Source organism: Mirounga angustirostris, unplaced genomic scaffold (genome assembly GCF_029215605.1).
Source record: "Mirounga angustirostris isolate CCGP_5_RB_7025 unplaced genomic scaffold, mMirAng1.0.hap1 SCAF_5, whole genome shotgun sequence".
Taxonomy (NCBI): Eukaryota; Metazoa; Chordata; class Mammalia; order Carnivora; family Phocidae; genus Mirounga; species Mirounga angustirostris.
Window position 1 is genome coordinate 73,486,004 of NW_026991713.1, and position 9,535 is coordinate 73,495,538.

General features: G+C 41.6%; 1 non-coding gene across 1 annotated transcript; it reads right to left on the bottom strand.

The window, feature by feature from the left end:
* Positions 1-260: 260 nt before the first annotated feature.
* On the bottom strand, positions 261-381 carry LOC123845162 (U6atac minor spliceosomal RNA). The gene has a single exon (XR_006790995.1). It is a non-coding gene; the product is annotated as a U6atac minor spliceosomal RNA (small nuclear RNA).
* Positions 382-9,535: the final 9,154 nt, after the last annotated feature.

Sequence of the window (9,535 nt, forward strand, 5' to 3'; positions counted from 1 at the left end):
TTATTTATTTATTTGACAGAGAGAAACACAGCAAGAGAGGGAACACAAGCAGAGGGGGTGGGAGAGGGAGAAGCAGGCTTCCCGCAGTGCAGGGAGCCCGATGCGGGGCTCAATCCCAGGACCCTGGGATCATGATCTGAGCTGAAGGCAGACACTTAACGACTGAGACACCCAGGCGCCCCTTAATTTTACCTTTTGATGAAGAAAGGTGGTTATTTTTAATGTGGTTTGATATACCAATTGTATCTCCAATAATTAGTGTAATACCATGATTAGATGCCACAAAATGCATAGCAATATCTTAACCATAAATGTTTTGTATTAGTAATTAGGACCTTCCCATCCTTTTCAAGAGTTCTAGCCTCTCCTTTCATACAACACCCATTTAACAGAATTTTGCCAGTAAGGGAGAAGACATAAGTGATTACTCCAAGTTGCCTACTCTGGGTGATCTTGAGGTTCTATTAACAGAATCAGGTAAGTCAGTAAGAGATGCCTTTTTATTTATTCATTTATTTAAAGATTTACTTATTTATTTGAGAGAGAAAGGGAGAGCTGCGTGTGCATGCAAGCCCGGGGGGGGGGGGGTGTGTGGAGGGGGGACAGAGGGGGTAGGGGCAAAGAGAGTTTTAAGCAGCTCTATCTCAGGACCCTGAGATCATGATCTGAACCAAAACAAAGTCAGACACTTAACCGACTGCACCACCCAGGTGCCCCAAGAGATGCCTTTTTAAGGATAAAGTCAATTTTGGTTTGGGACACAGTGAGTTTGAGGTATTTATAAGACATTGAAGTAGAAATTTCCAGTAGGCCTCAGACTTTAAAAAGAGCATGCTAGTTGAAACTGTGGAATTGGTTGAAATTACCAAAAGAGAGACTATAGATACAAGAACATGAATGGGAGCAGAATCTTAATATATGCCTCCAGGTAGTGGTTAGAGGGGGATATTACAAAACTGTATCTCCAATTGTCTGCTAGATTTTTTTTTTTTTTTAACCAGAAGTCTCATTGTCACCTCACACCCAATGCAATTAAAATAGAACTCATATTCTCCTTCTATTCCCCTGCTCTTTCCTCCCCTTCACTGGATTTCACATTTCTGACAGGTTTCCCCTGGTTCTTCTAGTCACTCAGACACCAAGCTTTAGAGTCAACAGTAACCCCTTGGTCTTTTTCACCCCTTTGGTTAGTCGTTAAGGCCTATTACTCCTTTCATTCATTCCTTAATTCTATTTTCATTGATGTTTCCTTAAACTATTTTATTGGTCTCTCAAATAGATTCTCAGACTTTGGCATCTTACCCACTTTTCTTTGTTTGCAAAGCATTTTTTTAAGTTTTTGATTATTGAGCCAAGCACTGTGCCAAGTGCGGTATATAAATATATCCTTTAATTTTCATATAATCCTATGAGAAAACTGGGGGCTTAAAGTGTTTAAGTAACTTTCTGATGGTCATACAGAGCCAGGGTTCCAACCTAGATACATGGAAATCTGAAGTTATCTGTTAACTTGTATCATTTTCTTCCTCCACACAACTACCACATTAATAGTCCTAAAACCTTTTTCCCATTTTACCTCTTCTACATCCTTCTTTACCCATCTGATAAAGTGGTAAAGAGTTTTTGGCTGTATGCAAAGCCCTCTGTAAAGATGACTTCTACCCATTTCTCCAAACTTTTAGTAATCATCTGTTCTGGTAAAGCTGACGTGATCACACACCCTCTCCCACCCCTGTAATATGCAGTGCGTTAGAATAGTGTCTAATGTCACACTATAGCCCTAAAATGGTTACTCCCCATCCCATCCGTTGCAATTTAAAATAACTATGTTACATCTCTCTTATGTAAACTATAGCTACTTAAACCATTAATGCAGGGGGGTTTTTTTTGTTGTTGTTGTTCCTGTCATTAAAATTTTACTTTTTCCCTAAAGAATAAAATTATTTTTTTGAAGATTTTATTTATTTATTTTAGAGAGAGAGAGAGCGTGTGCGCTCCGTGGAGGGTGGGAGGGACGAAGGGAGAGGGAGAGAGGGAATCTCAAGCAGACGCCCTGCTGACTGCAGAGCCCAATGCAGGGCTCAGATCTCATGACTCTGCGATCATGACCTGAGCTGAAATCAAGAGTCTAACACTCAACTGACTAAGCCATGTAGGCACCCCAAGAAAAAAATGATTTTTCATGGCAAGTTCCTTTATTATTCTTTGAATGCACAAAATTATAAGTTCTAAGTCCCTTTTACAAATGTTTAGTCTGTAGTAATGACTGTAAGACATACTAACTACCCAGTGGTATCATATTCACTGTATTTTTTTTTTATCATAAATGAAGACCATAAAAGTCTTTGTACCAGCCTAGCCACCTTTCAAAGTTGGATACATTTATAATTTTTGGATATAAGAATTTTCCAACTGACTTCAAGCCACCTGATGGTAACTATAGTTGCATGACAAATTCAATTCTAATTTTTAAAAATAATATATTTTTTTAAAGATTTTATTTATTTATTTGACAGAGACAGAGACAGCAGGAACACAAGCAGGGGGAGTGGGAGAGGGAGAAGCAGGCTTCCCGCGGATCAGGGACCCCGATGCAGGGCTCGATCCCAGGACCCTGGGATCATGACCTGAGCCGAAGGCAGTCGCTTAACCAACTGAGCCACCCAGGCGCCCTAAAAATAATATTTTTAAATATACTAATGCCTTATATCTCATGTCCTCCTTTAGCCATTTACTTTCCAATTGATTGCTACAGACAAATTTTTGTCAAAACATATTTGGCAGTACTTTTTCTTGGTAAAACCACACTATTGTTCATGATTATAACAACTGAAATATCTATGAGCCTGCTATCCTAACAGTTATTCGTTGTTTGAATTACATTGCAAAGTTTGACACATGTTGAACACTACATTTTCACTACCCTATTTTTTCCATTTAATCTTCAAGCATTCCAGTAACTTCTGTGTTTTTCAAAAATCTTAAAAATACATTATTTCTTTAAAATAATTGGTAGGTATGCCTGGGTGGCTCAGTCGGTTAAGTGTCTGACTTCGGCTCAAGTCATGGTGTCAGGGTCCTGGGATCGAGACCCATGTGGGGAGTCTGCTTGTCCCTCTCCCTCTGCCCCTCCACCCTTCTCCACACCCTGCTCATGCTCGCTCTCTTTCTCTCTCTCAAATAAATAAAATCTTTAAAAAAAATAAAATAAGATAAAATAATTGGTATATATTTTTCTACTACTTTAGAATCTAAGAGTGGAAGATCCCTCATGAGATGAGAAAATGAAGACCTACTGTGGTGCTATGCTCAAAGTTTATAACTTGTTAGTTATAGAACTTGAGGTTCTTCAATTTTGGTCTAATTCTTTTTCGATTAAACACACTACTTTTTGTTTTATATTCTTAATATATTTTTTAGAAAAATACAGTTTTAAAATTCAAAAGTTCCTGCAAGTCTTATTCTTCCTACAGTTGACAGCAGCCTCAGCACTGAGCCTTGATATTCAGAAGCAAGTGCTCTTAACCACACAAGCTCTTTCTTCTGTAGTTCCCATCTCTTGCTCTAATGAATGTAACTGCTTTCCCTTGATTTTTCGACTCAGATACATGGTCTGTAGAATTTTGCCTCACACAACACACACATTCCTTAAGTCCCTATCCTTTCAATACTTTTATGTCAGAATTTCTGTTAATATCATTATTTCCTGTTTATATGCAATTATTTTTCAGAGCTGGAATTTGTAGTTGTCCCTTTTTAAACTGGTTAGTTTGGTATATATCTTTCACTAATTCTGTCACTCAATTACTTTTGATAGTCAAACACATCAATTATAATCTCATTAATGGCCATGTGGGATTGTTTTGGGTACATGGGTCAAGAGTCTAGCTAAGCTACGCCATGCTGTTGCTGCCTTAGCATCCATTGTATTGGGTGAGGTAGCATTCAGTGACTTTAAACTGGCACTAGCCTCCTCACAAACCTGTGTGCCCTAACAGCAGCTATGGTGACTCTTGTGAGCATTGCAGTTCAACAACACACCACAGGAGGAATTGAAATACAGATTATTACTCCCAGGTCCTGGAGAAAGTACTTTAACTATAGATTATTACTCCCAGGTCCCAGAAGAAGTACCTGAAAGACAGATTATTACTCCCAGGTCCCAGAGGAAGCACCTGAAAGGCAGATTATTACTCCCAGGTCCCAGAGGAAGCACCTGAAAGGCAGATTATTACTCCCAGGTCCCGGAGGAAGCACCTGAAAGGCAGATTATTACTCCCAGGTCCCAGAGGAAGGACCTGAAAGACAGATTATTACTCCCAGGTCCCGGAAGAAGTACCTGAAAGACAGATTATTACTCCCAGGTCCCAGAGGAAGCACCTGAAAGGCAGATTATTACTCCCAGGTCCCGGAGGAAGCACCTGAAAGGCAGATTATTACTCCCAGGTCCCAGAGGAAGGACCTGAAAGACAGATTATTACTCCCAGGTGTGGTAGGAGTACCTGAAAGACAGATTATTACTCCCCGGTCCCGGAGGAAGTACCTGAAAGACAGATTATTACTCCCAGGTCCCGGAAGAAGTACCTGAAAGACAGATTATTACTCCCAGGTCCCAGAGGAAGCACCTGAAAGGCAGATTATTACTCCCAGGTCCCGGAGGAAGTACCTGAAAGACAGATTATTACTCCCAGGTCCCAGAGGAAGCACCTGAAAGGCAGATTATTACTCCCAGGTTCCGGAGGAAGCACCTGAAAGGCAGATTATTACTCCCAGGTCCCGGAGGAAGTACCTGAAAGACAGATTATTAATCCCAGGTCCCGGAAGAAGCACCTGAAAGGCAGATTATTACTCCCAGGTCCCAGAGGAAGTACCTGAAAGACAGATTATTACTCCCAGGTCCCGGAGGAAGCACCTGAAAGGCAGATTATTACTCCCAGGTCCCGGAGGAAGCACCTGAAAGGCAGATTATTACTCCCAGGTCCCAGAGGAAGGACCTGAAAGACAGATTATTACTCCCAGGTGTGGTAGGAGTACCTGAAAGACAGATTATTACTCCCCGGTCCCAGAGGAAGTACCTGAAAGACAGATTATTACTCCCAGGTCCCGGAAGAAGTACCTGAAAGACAGATTATTACTCCCAGGTCCCAGAGGAAGCACCTGAAAGGCAGATTATTACTCCCAGGTCCCGGAGGAAGTACCTGAAAGACAGATTATTACTCCCAGGTCCCAGAGGAAGCACCTGAAAGGCAGATTATTACTCCCAGGTTCCGGAGGAAGCACCTGAAAGGCAGATTATTACTCCCAGGTCCCGGAGGAAGTACCTGAAAGACAGATTATTAATCCCAGGTCCCGGAAGAAGCACCTGAAAGGCAGATTATTACTCCCAGGTCCCAGAGGAAGTACCTGAAAGACAGAGTATTACTCCCAGGTCCCGGAGGAAGCACCTGAAAGGCAGATTATTACTCCCAGGTCCCGGAGGAAGCACCTGAAAGACAGATTATTACTCCCAGGTCCCGGAGGAAGCACCTGAAAGGCAGATTATTACTCCCAGGTCCCGGAGGAAGCACCTGAAAGACAGATTATTACTCCCCGGTCCCAGAGGAAGTACCTGAAAGACAGATTATTACTCCCAGGTCCCTGAGGAAGCACCTGAAAGGCAGATTATTACTCCCCGGTCCCGGAGGAAGCACCTGAAAGGCAGATTATTACTCCCAGGTCCCGGAGGAAGCACCTGAAAGGCAGATTATTACTCCCAGGTCCCGGAGGAAGCACCTGAAAGGCAGATTATTACTCCCCGGTCCCGGAGGAAGCACCTGAAAGGCAGATTATTACTCCAGGTCCCGGAGGAAGCACCTGAAAGGCAGATTATTACTCCCAGGTCCCGGAGGAAGCACCTGAAAGACAGATTATTACTCCAGGTCCCGGAGGAAGCACCTGAAAGACAGATTATTACTCCCCGGTCCCGGAGGAAGCACCTGAAAGACAGATTATTACTCCCAGGTCCCCGAGGAAGCACCTGAAAGGCAGATTATTACTCCCAGTTCCCGGAGGAAGCACCTGAAAGGCAGATTATTACTCCCAGGTCCCAGAGGAAGCACCTGAAAGGCAGATTATTACTCCCAGGTCCCGGAGGAAGCACCTGAAAGGCAGATTATTACTCCCAGGTCCCGGAGGAAGCACCTGAAAGGCAGATTATTACTCCCAGGTCCCGGAGGAAGCACCTGAAAGGCAGATTATTACTCCCAGGTCCCGGAGGAAGCACCTGAAAGACAGATTATTACTCCCAGGTCCCGGAGGAAGCACCTGAAAGGCAGATTATTACTCCCAGGTCCCCGAGGAAGCACCTGAAAGGCAGATTATTACTCCCAGGTCCCGGAGGAAGCACCTGAAAGGCAGATTATTACTCCCAGGTCCCGGAGGAAGCACCTGAAAGGCAGATTATTACTCCCAGGTCCCGGAGGAAGCACCTGAAAGGCAGATTATTACTCCCAGGTCCCGGAGGAAGTACCTGAAAGGCAGATTATTACTCCCAGGTCCCGGAGGAAGCACCTGAAAGGCAGATTATTACTCCCAGGTCCCAGAGGAAGTACCCAGAACACCTCCAGTCGCTACAGGGGGAGGTCAAGGCTGAGTGCAGACAGAAAGAAAGGGTAGGACCAGGTGCACTGTCTTTATTAGGGTGAGTGTGGGTGGAGTGCTTTGAAGTTCCCAGGCTAAGGCCAGATTGGTCAAAGAGCAGGATTTTGGTAAACCACAAGGGGGTCGTATCTAAGGAGTGCACAAAGGGAAGGTCTGGGATGTAGGGGAGAATGTTTCCCATGAGGGTGAAGGTGGTTGGAGTTGTCATACCAGATCTTAACACTTAACAACACTCTATAGGCTGTTATTTAGGGTATGGGCTCAAGCGAGGCATATTGTCAATTCAAGGCCCACACAGGCCACTTGGCCACAGGAAATGGATGCTAAGAGAAAAATATTATGGAGTAATTTAGCTAAACTCTCCATAGCAGTGTACAGAGTCACAAGTAAATAAAAATATAACTTCCCCAACAGAACTTGTGATCAACATTCTCTCCTGTCTCCCAGTGTCTTCCTCTTTTGATTTACCAAAACACCACTCTTTTGGTTTGGATTAACCAATCTGACTTTAGCCTGGGACCCCAAAGCACTCTACCCATAGACCCTATTAATGGCAGCACCCCAGAATCCTGACTTTCTGTCTGCACTCTGCCTTGACCTTCCCATGTGGCCCCTGGAAATATGCCAGTACTTCTTCCAGGCCCCATGAGTAACCAACTTTTCCATTTCATTTCCTTTTGAGGTCTGTTGTTGAACCATGTCTCACCGTCTGGCATCCTGTGCACCACTTAGTAAGTGTTAATTTGATAAATTCGTAACATAATTATTTAAGTAAACTTTTTTTATTTTAAAACAGTTTTAGATTAATAGAAAAATTGAGAAAATAGTATAGAAAATTCCCAATACTCCATACCCATTTTCCCTATTATTTTACGTTACTATGGTAAATTTGTCACAATTAATGAATCAATACCAATACATTTATTCCTTACATAGTAAAGTCCACATTTTATTTGGATTTTTTTTTAGTTTTCAGCTAATATCCTTTTTCTTTTCCAGGATCCCATCCAGGCTACCACATTACATTTAGTTTTCATGTTTCTTGGCTGTAACAGTTTGGCAGATATTTATTGTTTTTGATGATCTTGACAATTTAGAGGAGTCCTGGTGAGATATTTTGTAGAATGCCTCTAAATTGGGATGTGTCTGATATTTTTCTCATGACCAGATTAGGGTTATGGATTTTGTGGAGGAAGTCCAAAGAGGGTAAGTGTCATTTTTATCACAGCGTAGCTAGGATACATACTATCAACATGACTAGTCAGTACTGATGTTCACACTGATCACTGGGTTGAGCTAGTATTTGTCAGGTTACTCTACTGTAAATATGCTCTTTTTCCCCCTTTCTGTACTGTACTCTTTAGAAAGGATCCACTATTATCAGCCCACACTTAAGGAGTGGGGAGTTAAAAAAAAAAAAGAATGTGACTTTATAGTCTACTTCCTTGAGGGTGGAGTATCTACATAAATTATTTAGGATTCTCTAGACAGGAGATTTATCTATTTCCCTCCATTTATATATATTCAGTCATTTTTATCAGTACAGACTCATGGACATTTACTTTACACTTTGGGTTATAATCTAATATTACTTAATTTTGTCATTCAATTGTTTCAGCTTTAGCCATTGAGAGCTCTTTCAGCTGGCTCCTCTAACTCTTGGTTTTTTCATTGGCAGATGGTATTAGAAACCAAGGACTGCTTATTGCTACTGGAGTCTCATTGCTTCTAGGTTTCCTCAGCTGACAGAGCAAGGAAGTATATGTGTGTATACTAATCTGTGTATACTAGCCTGTGTATACAGGCTACTCTATACGTAGCCATCTGTGCTTACATTAAACAAAACATGAGTTCATACTGTTATCTCCAGTATAATCCCTCTAATTCATTATGACATGGATCATCTTAGCCTCCACTGTTTGCTTATTTAAGCCCTCCATACAACAGTGAGAAAACTTATTCCCACCATCCACCATTTATTTACTATCTCAATTCCAGTATCCATGCATAGTGGTTTAGAATACGCCCCCGTGAGAAACTTTATCAAGTAGAATGCAATGCTAATGTTTTGCTGAGTCTTACAGACAATAGCTATTTCCAAATTCAGAACCTTTTTCCTCCACTCCCTTCAGTGAGGTTGTTTCATACACTTACAATATAGTTAGAGTCTTCTGTCAATTCTGTATTCCATCCTGAGATTCCTGACCTCCTAAAGGACTTTTTAAAATTTGCATACATCAAGGTTCACTTTTTGTGCTGCAAAAGTCTGTGGGCTTTGACAAATGCATAGGGTCCCTTTCCACCAATAGTGTCATACTTGAGAGAGTTTAACCACCCTAAAAAAACCCCGTGCTTCACTTATTCAAGGTTCCTCCTTCTGATGGCAACCAGTGATCTATTTTTCATGTCTATAATTTTGCCACTTCCAAAATATCACCTAATTGGAATCATACAGCATGGAGACTTTTCAGACTGGCTTTTTTCACTTGCCAATAAGTATTTATGTTGCATATATGTCTTTTCATGGCTTGATAGAGCATTCCTTTTTCATTGCTGAACTGTATTACATTATGTAGATATTTTTCTGTTTTGTTTTTCTATTCAGCTATAGAAGAGCATCTTGGTTTTTTCCAGTTTGGGGCAAAATCTTCTATAAATATAAATATTTGTGTGCAGGTTTTTGCATGGTCATAAGTTTTAAAACTAGCTGGGTAAATAGTAGTGCAGTTGCTAAATTGTATGACAAGATTATGTTTAACTTTGTAAGGAATTGCCAGTCTTCCAAAGTGGCTCTACCATTTTGTATTCTTACCGGCAATGACTGAGGTTTTGTGTTGCTACACATCCGTGTCATCAATTGGTACTGTCAGATTTTGGTATTACAGATATTTGAATA